At 42.2% G+C, this 12,929-nt stretch overlaps 1 long non-coding RNA gene across 1 annotated transcript in view; it reads right to left on the reverse strand.

Moving 5' to 3' along the window:
* Nucleotides 1-408: 408 nt before the first annotated feature.
* The window catches only part of LOC117871246, a 43,869-nt gene continuing 31,348 nt past the window's right edge, over nt 409-12,929 (reverse strand). Inside the window, exons 2-3 of the long non-coding RNA XR_004644187.1 lie at nt 4,658-4,755; nt 409-597 (exon numbers count right to left, since the gene is read on the reverse strand). This is a non-coding gene — a long non-coding RNA (uncharacterized LOC117871246). The remainder of the gene's footprint in view (nt 598-4,657; nt 4,756-12,929) is intronic.

Genomic DNA, 12,929 nt, shown 5'->3' on the forward strand with positions numbered 1-12,929 from the left:
CACAGACTATAGCCAGGGACCACTTCATTCAGCACTGCAGTGCAGCCACCCCTGGTAATGAGGTTACTGTTTAACACAGTGCAAAAACACAGTGCTTCAGGTTAGGAAGTGAAAACAACATAGGCAATTAAGAGCTGGAGGACTTAGGAAGGTACACTGCTAGATACTGAGCTAGAATACCTCCTCTTTTGAAAAATGCCATGAGATTTGTGACTATCTTAGATTTAATTTTCATCCAGAGGTATTCCTTTTATTAATCATCTCTGAGTCATTTGCAGGATACTGCTTTTTTTAAAAGACAATCAGCAACACATTTTCTGCCTTTAACTAAAAGAAGTTTCATAAATTTTGATCAAAAACCAGTCACTGTAAATAAAAAAATCTCCTGATCACAAACAGTGTCTCTTAAGAAAAGGTTTCCCATTTTACTCTTGATCTGGATAGCTAATATTTTAGGTTAATTAGTTGCACCTGCAACTATTTACCTCAGTTAGACAGACTTACTAAACAGCATATAATAGGGATTATGTCTCTGCAGTCTTTTCATGTTAACCAATCAATCCTTTTGACGTCTAATCTCTGCTTCTCCTCTTCCTTCTGTATCAGATAACATATTTGAACACAATAAGAATGAAGTATTATTTCAAATGAAAGCCAAAACTATACAAATTTCTTTATTTTGTAGACATGCACATTGACATTTTAGAGACAAGGGCGGGTGAGGTAAGATCTTTTATTGGACCAACTTCTGTTGGTGAGAGAGACAAGCTTTTGAGCTGCATGGAGCTCTTCTTCAAGAAAATGGCTTTTTTTTAAAAGGAAATAGTTGAATTTTTCCCAGTTTTTCAACGAATCAATGTCAATATCAGATGTTTTTGATTTTTTTTTAAAACACCCTCCCCCCACCCCACTATTTTCACACAGATTTGGAATTTTATCCTCTTGATTTTTTTCCCCCACAAAAAGCACTATTTTCTTGTTCAAATTATAAATGGGGGTCTCAGTTTCAAGAATCTTGCAGCTATGATAATGAAAAGTAATTTAAATGATAATCAACTATGTGATACCGTGCATTTGACAATTTCAGATGTAGACCAAAAAGTGTATACAGTGGAGAGTTTCTATGACTACTACCAAAGTGACAGTTGCAGGATTAGCTGCAACTGCCTGGCTAAAGAAAATGACTCTGATCACAGGCTAACTTAAATATTATTGAATTAAAATTACCAGGGATAAATTTAAGGATGGTTGAAGGACTGATAACCAAAACTCTAAAACTGACTGCAAGAATTTTATGACAAAATGGCTGTTTAAAGAGCCTGGAACTCACCATCATTTGCCTCCTCTACTTTAGTTTTAATTAGGGCTTTCAAGTGATTAAAAAAGTAATTGTGATTAATCGTGCTGTTGAACAATAATAGAATACTATTTATATAAATATTTTTGGATGTTTTCCACCATTTCAAATATATTGATTTCAATTACAACACAGAATACAAAGTGTACAATGCTCGCTTTATATTTACTTTTTATTATAAATATTTGCACTGTGAAAACAAAATAGTATTTTTCAAGTCACTTAATACAAGTACTGCAGTGCAATCTCTTTATCATGAAAGTTGAACTTACAAATGTAGAATTATGTAAAAAAACAACTGCATTCCAAAATAAAACAATGTAAAACTATAGAGTCCACTTTACAAGTCCACTCAGTCCTACTTCTTGTTCAGCCATAACACTCAGACAAATAAGTTTATTTACATTTGTAGGAGATAATGCTGCCTGCTTCTCGTTTACAATATCACCTGAAAGTGAGAACAGGCGTTCGCATGGCACTGTGGTAGCCAGCGTTGTAAGATATTTACATGCCAGGTGCACTAAAGATTCATATGTCCCTTCATGCTTCAACCACTATTCCAGAGGGACATGTGTCCATGCTGATGATGGGTTTTGCTCGATCCAAAGCAGTGTGAACTGACGCATGTTCATTTTCATCATCTGAGTCAGATGCCACCAGCAGAAGGTTGATTTTCTTTTTTGATGGTTTGAGTTCTGTAGTTTCCGCATCAGAGTGTTGCTCTTTTAAGACTTCTGAAAGCATGCTCCACACCCCATCCTGATCAGAATTAGAAAGGCACTTCAGATTCTTAAACCTTGGGTGGAGTGCTGTAGCTATCTTTAGAAATCTGACATTGGTACCTTCTTTGCGTTTTGTCAGATCTGCAGGGAAAGTGTTCTTAAAACGAACAACATGTGCTGGTTCATCATCCGAGACTGCTATAACATGAAATATATGGCAGAATGCAAGTAAAACACAGAGCAGGAGACATACAATTCTCCCCCAAGGAGTTCAGTCCCAAATTTAATTAACGCATTATTTTTTAACGAGCGTCATCAGCATGGAAGCATGTCTTCTGGAATGGTGGCCAAAGCATGAAGGAGCATACAAATGTTTAGCATATCTGGCACATAAATACCTTGAAATGCTGGCTACAAAAGTGCCATGTGAACATCTGCTCTCACTTTCAGGTGACATTGGAAATAAGAAGTGGGCAGCATTATTTCCCTTAAATGTAAACAAACTTATTTCTCTTAGCGATTGGCTGAACAAGAAGTAGGAGTGAGTGGACTTGTTTTGTTTTTGAGAGCAGTTATGTAACAAAAAAAAAATCTACATTTGTAAGTTGCGCTTTCATGATCAAGAGATTGCAGTATGGTACTTGTATGAGGTGAATTGAAAAATACTATTTCTTTTGTTTATCATTTTTACAGTGCAGATATTTGTAATATAAATATTATAAAGTGATTACTGTACACTTTGTATTCTATGTTGTAATTGAAATCAATATATTTGAAAATGTGGAAAAACATCCAAAATATTTTAAAAATTTCAAATATTTGAAATTTCAATTTCAATAGAATTGGTATTCTATTGTTTAACAGTGTGTGAGTTAACTGCGATTAATTAACAGCTCTAGTTTTAATTCATGATCCCTCTGCCTGTTTTTAGGGAATGATATAAGGCTAGAGATCTTATTATCTCTTTCCTGCAAGGCACCTTTTGGTGGCCAAACATATGTATTTCTTTCTGAGACTGGTACACCATTTTACACTCAGCTGGTGGAATAATAATAATCAGGTGACAGAGGACCTGATTCAGATCTCACCCATGCTGGTACAACTTCATCAACTTCACTGGAGTTGCACCTGATTTACACTAACGTGAATGAGACCAGACCCAGAGATTCAGGCCCAGGGACTGTTTTAGAACAGTGGCTCTCAACGTTTCCAGACGACTGTGCCTCTTTCAGAGTCTGATTTGTCTCATGTGCCCCCAAGTTTCATCTCACTAAAAAACTACTTGCTTACAAAATCAGACATAAAAATACAAAAGTGTCACAGCACACTATTACTGAAAAACTGCTTACTTTCTCATTACTACCAAGTAATTATAAAATAAATCAATTCGAATATAAATATTGTACTTGCATTTCAGTGTACAGTATATAGAGCAGTATAAACAAGTCATTGTCTGTATGAAATTTTAGTTTGTTCTGACTTCGCTAATGCTTTTTACGTAGCCTGGTGTAAAACTAGGCAAATATCTAGATGAGTTGATGTACCCCATGGAAGACCTCTGGATACCCCTGGTTGAGACCCACTGCTTTAGAAGGATTAGAAGTGATATTTGATGGCTTTGATGACATCTCAAGTGTGATGGGTTGGATCACAGAAACCCCCTTGGGAACTGCCAACTGATGTGCCAAGACTACTTCTGCCCCTACTTTCCTTGCCAGCCTGGGAATCCAGCCCCCTGTCTTGTTGACCCAGACACACCCGTCTGCTCCAACACAGACCCAGGGTCTGAACCACGTGCCCCAAAGCTGCAGACTTAACTGAAAGCAACTTACAGAAGTGTTCCTGTCTTTAACACTCTGATGACCAACTCTCAATGGGGTCTAAACGCCAAATAAATCCATTTTACCCTGTACAAAACTCATAAATTGTTCACCCTCTATAACACTGATAGAGAGATATACACAACTGTTTGCGCCCCCCCCAGGTATTAATGCATATTCTGGGTCAATTAATAAGTAAACGTGATTTTATTACATACAGAAAGTAGGATTTAAGTGGTTTCAAGTAATAGCAGACAGAACAAAGTGAATTACCAAGCAAAATAAAATAGAACATGCAAGTCTATGTCTAAGAAAACTGAATACAGATAAAACCTCACTAGTTCCAGTAAGCTTCCTTTTACAGACCAAATGCTTTACTAAAGCTACTTAAAAATCAAGCCAGTGCCCGGCCAATATTCATAACTTTGAATAAAAAAAAACCCATGTATACAAATAAGATTAATAGAGTCAGTAGATCATAATCTTTGCAGAGATATGTTACATGGCATAAAACATATTCCAGTTATATCATATATACACTCATAAGCATATTCCCATGAAGCCTTATGGGGTACACCATCACATCAAGAATTTGGAGGGAAAAATAATTGGACCAGATTGTGACAGACCTTATGTGAGTATACAGCGGTGGGGAAAGCTAACGAGCTGTCTCTTTACACTCTCTTTTTTTTATTTATCATTTATATTGCAGGTTGGGGTACTGTATACCAATAATAAATGCCAGTTCCTGTACCTACCTTTTAGTCTGTCAATTCTAGTCCAGCCACAGCAAGTGGACGAAACAATCTTAGATGTTTGACCATTTCATTTCCCCCTTATTCTGATGAAGTATTTTCTGTCATGGAAATAGATATTTTGAAGGTTATTGGATGTGGCAGACTTTTGAAATATTTTGGTTACTTGAAAAATAATGAAGACATTAAGATTTAAAAGAGAAAGGAACATGAAAACCTGACATTCTAGAATCAAATAAATCTAGAGGTGGGGGAGCACAGTGTCCCCTGGGTGAGGAATCACATGAGCATAGAAGGGAAAGGCAAGGTAATAGACAGGATTAGTATTTGTATATACTTTACCTACCATAATTCCCAATTGTGTTTTCAACTCAGGTCAGTGATTTTAAGAGCTAGTTTTACAAAGTGATTCTGGGGGATAGCCAGCTGGGTTAGTAAAGTCATTTGCTGCTAAGTTAGAGAATTCTAGAGATTATCAGAATACTAAAAGCGGAGCTACCATGGATTTGCTGCCCCTCTGGGAGAGATTGTGACTTCCTTTGACACAGGAAAGGAGGATTAAATCTGTTGGGAAAATCAGGGGAGACTAAGAGGGAATTCTGTGTGAAATGAGCACTCAGAAGAGCTATTATTTCTTTATCTTCTTTCATGGGGGGGTTGTGCATTCCCTGAATAAAGTCAACTAATGTCATTCCATTGAGTTTAATGAGAAATGGATCAGGATCATACAGAATAAGAACTGATAAATTAGTACTGGACAATATAGCACAACAGTTTGTGCTTTAGCAAGCTTTCGGGGCGTTCCTCGGGGGGTGTTGTGATTGTGAAGCACTAAGCTGAAAAGCCAAGAGCTTGAACCTACTTGAGAAGTGCACCAATATCCTATTAATACCCACCATGGTATGGATATTGCCAGTAGTGGCTGCTTACCTTGGAAATGCTTTAAAAACCAATCTTTGGGTAGAATTATGTAACTGTGATGCTGACAGACCAGCTGACGCCAAAGCCATAGGTCAATTCACTTGTATGTGAATATCAAAGAAGTGTTAAGTGTTAGTATGCATTCAAACTAATTCACTTGTATGCTAATAGAGATCAAAGGAGATGCTGATTGTATTGTTTTTGGCTGTCTATATCCTGTAGTTTGTTATTACATTACTTCTACATTATGGGCACCCTGTAATTAAATAACCCTAGATCAAAAGTGTGTTAATGAAGACTGTATTCAGGTGTTAGAACTTCATGAAAACTAATGGAATGTTACTTGTATTGGTCTCATTTATTTATTCCATGTAATGGCAGGCATCTGAATTATGTATCTCTCTGTAACTAAATTACTCATCAAGGAAGAGCGCTAACGTCAAAGCAAGAGCGATTGAGTTCACAATGGGAATTCATAGACTCAATCTGCATCCCTCACCCACAGCCAACAAGAGGAGGCCCACGTGGGTAAAGAAACTGTCAGTTAGCTTTCTGGGTGAAGAAGATATAAAAGATGGACCTAAGGAAAGATCCTTCATCTCCGGACTATTTCGACTCCAATAGGGTGTAAATTGAGCAAGAGGACAGAGATCCCCAGAGTTATCCTGGGTAACCCTGAAAGATTTTTGGAGACTGGCAGATTCCTACATCTCTGCTATCATTTGGACTGACAAATTTTGACTAACCTGTTAATTATTTTACCTGCTTTAACTCCTCAATAACTCTTATTTCTTTTTCTTAGCCAATGAATTTTTAGTTACTTTACTATAGAATTGGTTGCCAGCGTTGTCTTTGGTGTAAGATCCAGAGTATCAGTTGATTTTGGGTAAGTAACTGATCTTTTGGGATTGGGAGTAACCTTTTGGGAGTGAAGTGACTTTTGGTTTATATGACCTTTTATCACAAAGTCCAGTTTGTCTGTATAGCAAGACAGGCTGGAGAGCCTAAGGGGACGGTCTGTGACTCCATGGCACTATGAATATAGTGGTCCAGGAATGCACATGTGTTACTGGCTTGGTGAAATCTAATTATAGAGTATGTCACCAGTTTGAGGTGTCTGCCCTGCTTTCTGGGAGTCTGACCTGAGATTGGCCCTCACAGTTATGAGCCACTCCCAGACAGCGTGACAGTAACATCCTTTTATTGTTAAAACTAATCCTCTACCTCGATATAATGCTGTCCTTGGGAGACAAAAAATCTTACCGCATTATAGGTGAAACTGTGTTCTATCGAACTTGCTTTGATCCGCCAGAGTGTGCAGCCCTGCCCCTCCACCCTCCCCGGGGCACTGCTTTGCTTTTTATCCGAATTCGTGTTATATCAGGTTGCGTTATATCGGGGTAGAGGTGTAGTTCACAGTGCGAGGATCACAAAACCAAAGGGCAAGGGTGTAAATATCCTAACTGTCCACTTTTGGCTATTTATTCCAACATTCTTTTTTCTTTTCTTCATTCTAAGTTCCCTGGACTTGTAGAATTGTTTCTGCTGCTGCTGCCCTTCCTGCTATAATTTGTGACCCAAAGGCCCTTTTGGCTCCCCCTCTCTATCACAAAATACAAACAGAGAATCATTAAGTGCCCATGTTTAATAATCCCACTTTAGCTTTAGTATTAGGAGCCATGAAGGACAGCTTGCCTCTTAGGATAAGGGTGAGAAGAGACATTTAAAAGCTACTCTTTTGCTTCCACTTCTCCCCATTCTGCTGCTCTCCCCTCATTGCCAGTCCCTACCTAATCACAAAATGTAATGGAAATAATAAACTGAATTAGGAGCCTTAATGCATGTCCTAGCACAGCTTCCTAAAGTCCCCTGTAGTAAAAGAGACTGAAAGTATGTTTCACCCAAACTCCGTAGAGTGGATTCCAGTACAGATTGTTTTCACATCCAATTTTTCCCCTTCCCCTACTCCTCCCCCTTGCATTGGTTCAGCGTTGCCAGGAGCTGTACGTGTGCCCTGTGCATAAGCATCACGCCTTCACATCAAAGCTGAAGGGGAGGCTGAGGCTCCATCTGATTGCTTCTGGATTGAGTACCTGGGCACCCACTGGGAAGAAGTGTGAATGGCTTGGATTGCGGGATGCAGTTAAGTTACATGTGAAATCACATTTTGTGCACTTCAAACTTGGGCTGTTGGGGGCTGGGGCATGATCATGCCTTCCTTGCCAAGGCAAGACACCTATGGACTTCAGATTTTCCTTCCAGTGACTATAACCTAAGTGCTAACGTCTTTGTCTACTAATGAACAGTGTCCTTTTAAAAATATATATGTATCTTGCAAATGTAACCCTTCTGCCCATCTAAGTTGGCAGCAACAAGGGCCGGGTTCTGTATCTAGGGGTTCCGTTTCAATAACGCAATGCAAAACCGGCTCGAGCCCCCACCCAGTGACCTGGGACAATTACATACCACCCCCTGGGCGCCTCTAAGAGGCAATACTTCCCCTCTCGCAAGCACGGAGTCTGAGTGTAACAGAAAATGTTTAATAACATGAGGTAAACGACATCAGCATTAAATTGGAAAAACACCACAAACAGGCTTCATGAGCAAAAAACCCACCCCAGCAAATTGGTCTGTGTCCTTTCCCTTTGGTTCTTGAAACCAGCAACCCAAGAATCACCAAAGTCCCAAAAGTCCAACAACCCCAAAGTCTCTTGGGTCCAGCAACCCAAGGATCACCAAAGTCCCAAAAGTCCAACAACCCCCCAAAGTCTCTGTCCCTGGTCAGTGCAGCCCCAGAGTTCAAGTGGGGGGGGCGGAGGGGGGAAAAGCACGCAGGGCGTTAAGGGGCACCTTACGTGATCCGAGGCCAACCGGCTGCCTCTCTGTGGGGTTCCACCTCAGCCTTCTCCACAAGCCGCTCCCGCCGTCCACGAACTGCTCTGGCAGCTGCTCCGCTCTGCTCACCGACCTGTGAGCCGCTCAGCTCTGCTCCACTTCAGCCGTTCCTTGGGCCACTTCCACAAGGCTCCGCTCTGCTCTCCTCTGCTCACTGCTTCTCCAGCCACTCCGCCCTGCTCACCGACCTGTGAGTCGCTCAGCTCCGCTCCAACCGTCCCCATGAGGCTCCATTCTGCTAGCTGCTCCGCCAGCCGCTTAGCAATATAGCTTCAGGCTCCACCACTAGTTAACACAGTCTCAGTGATCTCAGCTCTTAATAACTTTAGCTCTTTTGTGATTTCAGCTCTTAGCAATTTCAGCTCATAGTAGGAGAGCCCCAGTGCTAGTGCACCATTGGCCCAAAGTGAATTCAGCTCAGCAGTCTGTAACTAGACTCCTAATGGAATCAAAATTTGCTCTGACATTCAACAGTGGTGAGAAGAGATGGTGCAATTGGTGTTTCAACCCCTCAGAGAGGGCCCATACCATCAGGTACAAATCCCTATCCCCATCCTCTCTCAATTCACTGGGTTTTGTAACCCATGCCCCTTGTCAAGCAAGTGCTACTTAGGTAATGGTGAAGGACTCACTCAGTCCTTCTGTCATGCAACAGTTCCACTGGCCTTGATTCACAGAATCAGGGTACCAAAACTTTATTCTTCCTTCCCCAATAATAGAGAAACTGGGGATCCCACACCAGCCAAAGTAACCACTTTCAGTTGCTGTTGTTTCATGCCAGGCGAGTGGGTGTGTCTATGCAAACCAGATCAGCCCCTGGAGTTCTTTTCCACACTCGCCATAATTCACCACCAGATGTCAGGGTAGAGCTCATCCTGACTCTGCTTACACAAATGCCCAGAGATGTAGAGCTGCTCCTTTAATTGCTCCCAGATGAATATTAGCAGCTAGTTTTTTCCTTAGTACTTTACATTCCTCAGAAGCTAATTATTTTTATTTCAGAAGCTGTGAATCCTGGAAAGTTCTCTCTCCTAGTTCAGTACTTTAGCTGATAGCATCAGTCTTCTAAATTAAGTCTGTGTTCTAATTAATTAATTTTAAAAAATGTAGGAGTCAGACAGAAGGATGGAAGCTGTCACTCTCTCTCGAGTGGCTCACAAGCTAAAATGCCAACCTCTGGGCAGACTGCTAAGAAGCAGGGCAAAAACCCCAAACTGGTTGTGAGTTCTATAATTAGATTTCACCAACCCAGTAACAAGTGTAAACTCCTCAGGCACTATAACAGCCTTAACATAGAGTCACAGACAGTCCCCTTGGGCATTCCAATGTTTTTGTTTTTTTGTTCGGCGGGGCAGCCCTCGAGGGTTTTTTGTTTGTTTGTTTTGGCGCCGCTGGGGGGGGCGGGGTCTTCGGCGGCGTGGACCGGTGCTCCGGGGATTTGGGCGGCCCAGCGCAGCGCTCGGGAGGGGGGGAAATGGGCGGCACAGTGCTCCGGGGGTTTGGGCAGCCCAGCAAGGCGCTCGGGGGGGGGGGGGGGGNGCGGGGGGGGGGGGGGGGGGTGGGCGGGCACGGCGCTCTGGGGGATTGGGCGGCCCGGCCCGGCGCTCGGAGGGGGCGGGGGTTTGGGCGGTGAGGCGTTCTGGGGGTTTGGGCGGCCCGGCCCAGCGCTCGGGGGGGCGGGGGTTTGGGCGGCCCGGCGCTGGGAGGGGGGGGGTTACGGCGGGGCGGCGCTCTTCTTTTTTGTCTGGGGCGGCAAAAAAGTTAGAGCCGGCCCTGACCTTCCTAGAATCCAAGCTGGTGGGATAAGCACTTCTTCACAGAACCTCATCTTGGAGTGCAGGGGGCAGGGAAGCAATCGACAAAGTCTTTGTTCCACTTTTACCTATTTGGATTCAATAGTCCTTCCTGATGGGTAGGCGAAAACACCTTATGTAGGAATCCGGCATTTTGCATTAGATGAAATTTTTTCCCCCTATTTGGTGAGTTACAGAGTTTCAGAACAAACATTTTACAGTTCTAGAGCAAACACTTACGTATTGCCTTATAGCATGGGATAAAGATACTCCTCTATCCCGATATAACGTGGTCGTGGGGTGCCAAAAATCCCTACTGCGTTATAGGTGAAACGCCATTATATCAGGGTAGCGGTGGCAGGGCTCCAGCAGTGATTTAAAGAGCCCGTGACTCTGGCCGCAGGGAGCCCTGGGCCCTTTAAATCGCTGGCAGAGCCTGACTGCTGCAGCCCCGGGGTAGCGGCAGCAGGGCTCTGGCGGTGATTTAAAGGGCCCCGGGCTCCCTGCAGCAGCCAGAGCCCTGGACTCTTTAAAGCGCCGCTGGAGCCCCGCTGCTACACCGTTATATGCAAACCTGTGTTATATCGGGTCGCATTATAGCGGGGTAGAGGTGTAGTATAGGTAGGATTAGTATACCTACATGCAATCTATTAAGTCTAAACACTAAACACATTCTTATAGCACTAATATCTATTTTAGATTAACCCACAGGTAAGCCAGACTGGTTTCCAGCTATGCATCTGTCAGTGTTCAGTGAGGTCTGAGGCCTTGGCATGAGCTGACACCTAGTCTGCCAGCATCACAGAAGCTCTGGCTGCCATTACTGTTTGACAGTATAAAAAGAAAGCCTTTATAGATAAATAAAATTATCATTTATTTCTCAATAAAGACTATTTTATTAGTGAATTCCAAATATGCCTTATGTCTTTCCTATCCCAAAGGTGAAAAGCAGTGCTTGAATTTTCTCAACCAGAGCTGAAGGCAGCTGAGAAATTGATTTCAGAGCTGCTTGGATTGTCTAGAGTTTTTGTTTTGGAAAAGTTAATTTGGAAGATAGCGTGGCTGAACGGATAGCTCCCATTTATGGCAACCTGGACTTTACTCCCTACTCTGTCTTGGGCAAGTCACTTCACTTCTCTGTGAAGTGCCTCTAGGTACTACAAATAATAGTCAACTCACATCTCATTATGAATTACTCATGCTTTCCAGACGGCATTGTGTATGGCATTTTAAGAACTGTGTTGACTCTATGTGGGTACTTCAACTATAAATATGTGGAGATGCATGCTGTTGCACCCAGTGCCCTGTATTCCTACAACGTGGACTATGTGCCTTCATTAAATCCTCTGTGATCAATGAAAATGATAAATAACTTCTCTATTGATACAATTATCCAACATCAATGAAAGAAAACAAAAGGGATCATATATTTCAACAATCACTTCACTAAACTTAAAGGACAAAATGAAACAAAAATACACTGTCGTCAAATGTATCCCCTGCTGGTCCTCAATCTTTGGGACCGTTTATAGGAAGATGGAGCTTCCAAGCCTTCCAAATTACCAACAGCAGGCTGGCAAACTGTATTTCATCTCAAACAGCAAGAGCAGCAGGGCAAGTAAAATCACCCACCCCCTGGAGACTCTGCTTGCAACTGTCCTGAAAGCATGTCCCCCAATCCACTGAGCATGCTCACCCTGTAGAGCATGTTCTTTCTAATGCGATGTGGCCAAATGTCTGCCAACTCCTTTCCCTTACAGCACTGCAAAGAGAGAGCATTGCAAAAGATCTGGAACATTCCATGCTGGTGGTGTACACAAGACTGGTCAGTTGGAAGTTAGTTGCTGCTGGAGTTGAAGCTGGAGACTGAACCTGGGAATGGGGGGGCTAGGCTGAAATTTATGAGGGGCACTCTCTTGCTGTGATGGTTCGACTCACTTTTATTATTAAGTTTACTTCTTGTTTCTGCGCCCATCCAATTAAAGTCAGGGTGGTTAATCCAAAAGGCATGATTGGAGATGGAGACATAACAGTCTGTCCGTATGTGATTCATACTGAGACTGTTTAACACGGCGTTGAAATTCAGGGGGCAATGTGGCACATCTCTTTTAAACTCCTCAGGCTAACAGTTGGCTAGAGAAACATTCCATTTTCCTATCTACCATCGTGAGATTTTTTAGGTCAGATTTTCAAATGTGCTTGGCACCCTAAAGCTCCCACTGAGAACAATCTGAAGGGTGAGACCAAGGGGAGCTGCTGCGGCTGAGCACTGTGAAAAATCTGGGTGTTTAACTTAGGTACCTAACTGGGAGCTTTTGGATGTTCAGCCCTTGGAGAAGAACACAAGGAAGAACACGCTGCACAGAAACCATGACTGTCTGCACCACAAGAAGTCTTGAAAACAGAAAAGCAAGAAATGAACAGATTTACCAGATGGCAAGTGTAGTCCCTGGTTTGGAGTCAGATTAGCCATTTCAGTTATGTTTCCACTGCTGAATTCTTGAAGCGTGTGTGAAAACTACAAAATAACAATCAAACAGACATCTGCAGAGTCACCTACATCCATTAAAGGGGGAAATTCTGCCAAACAATACGTCTAAAGTACAAATAATAAATCGTAATTATAACAAAAATGGCACACAGCACCCACCAAGTACAGTGTCACA

The sequence above is a fragment of the Trachemys scripta genome, chromosome 1, assembly GCF_013100865.1.
Source record: "Trachemys scripta elegans isolate TJP31775 chromosome 1, CAS_Tse_1.0, whole genome shotgun sequence".
In the NCBI taxonomy this organism is placed as follows: Eukaryota; Metazoa; Chordata; order Testudines; family Emydidae; genus Trachemys; species Trachemys scripta.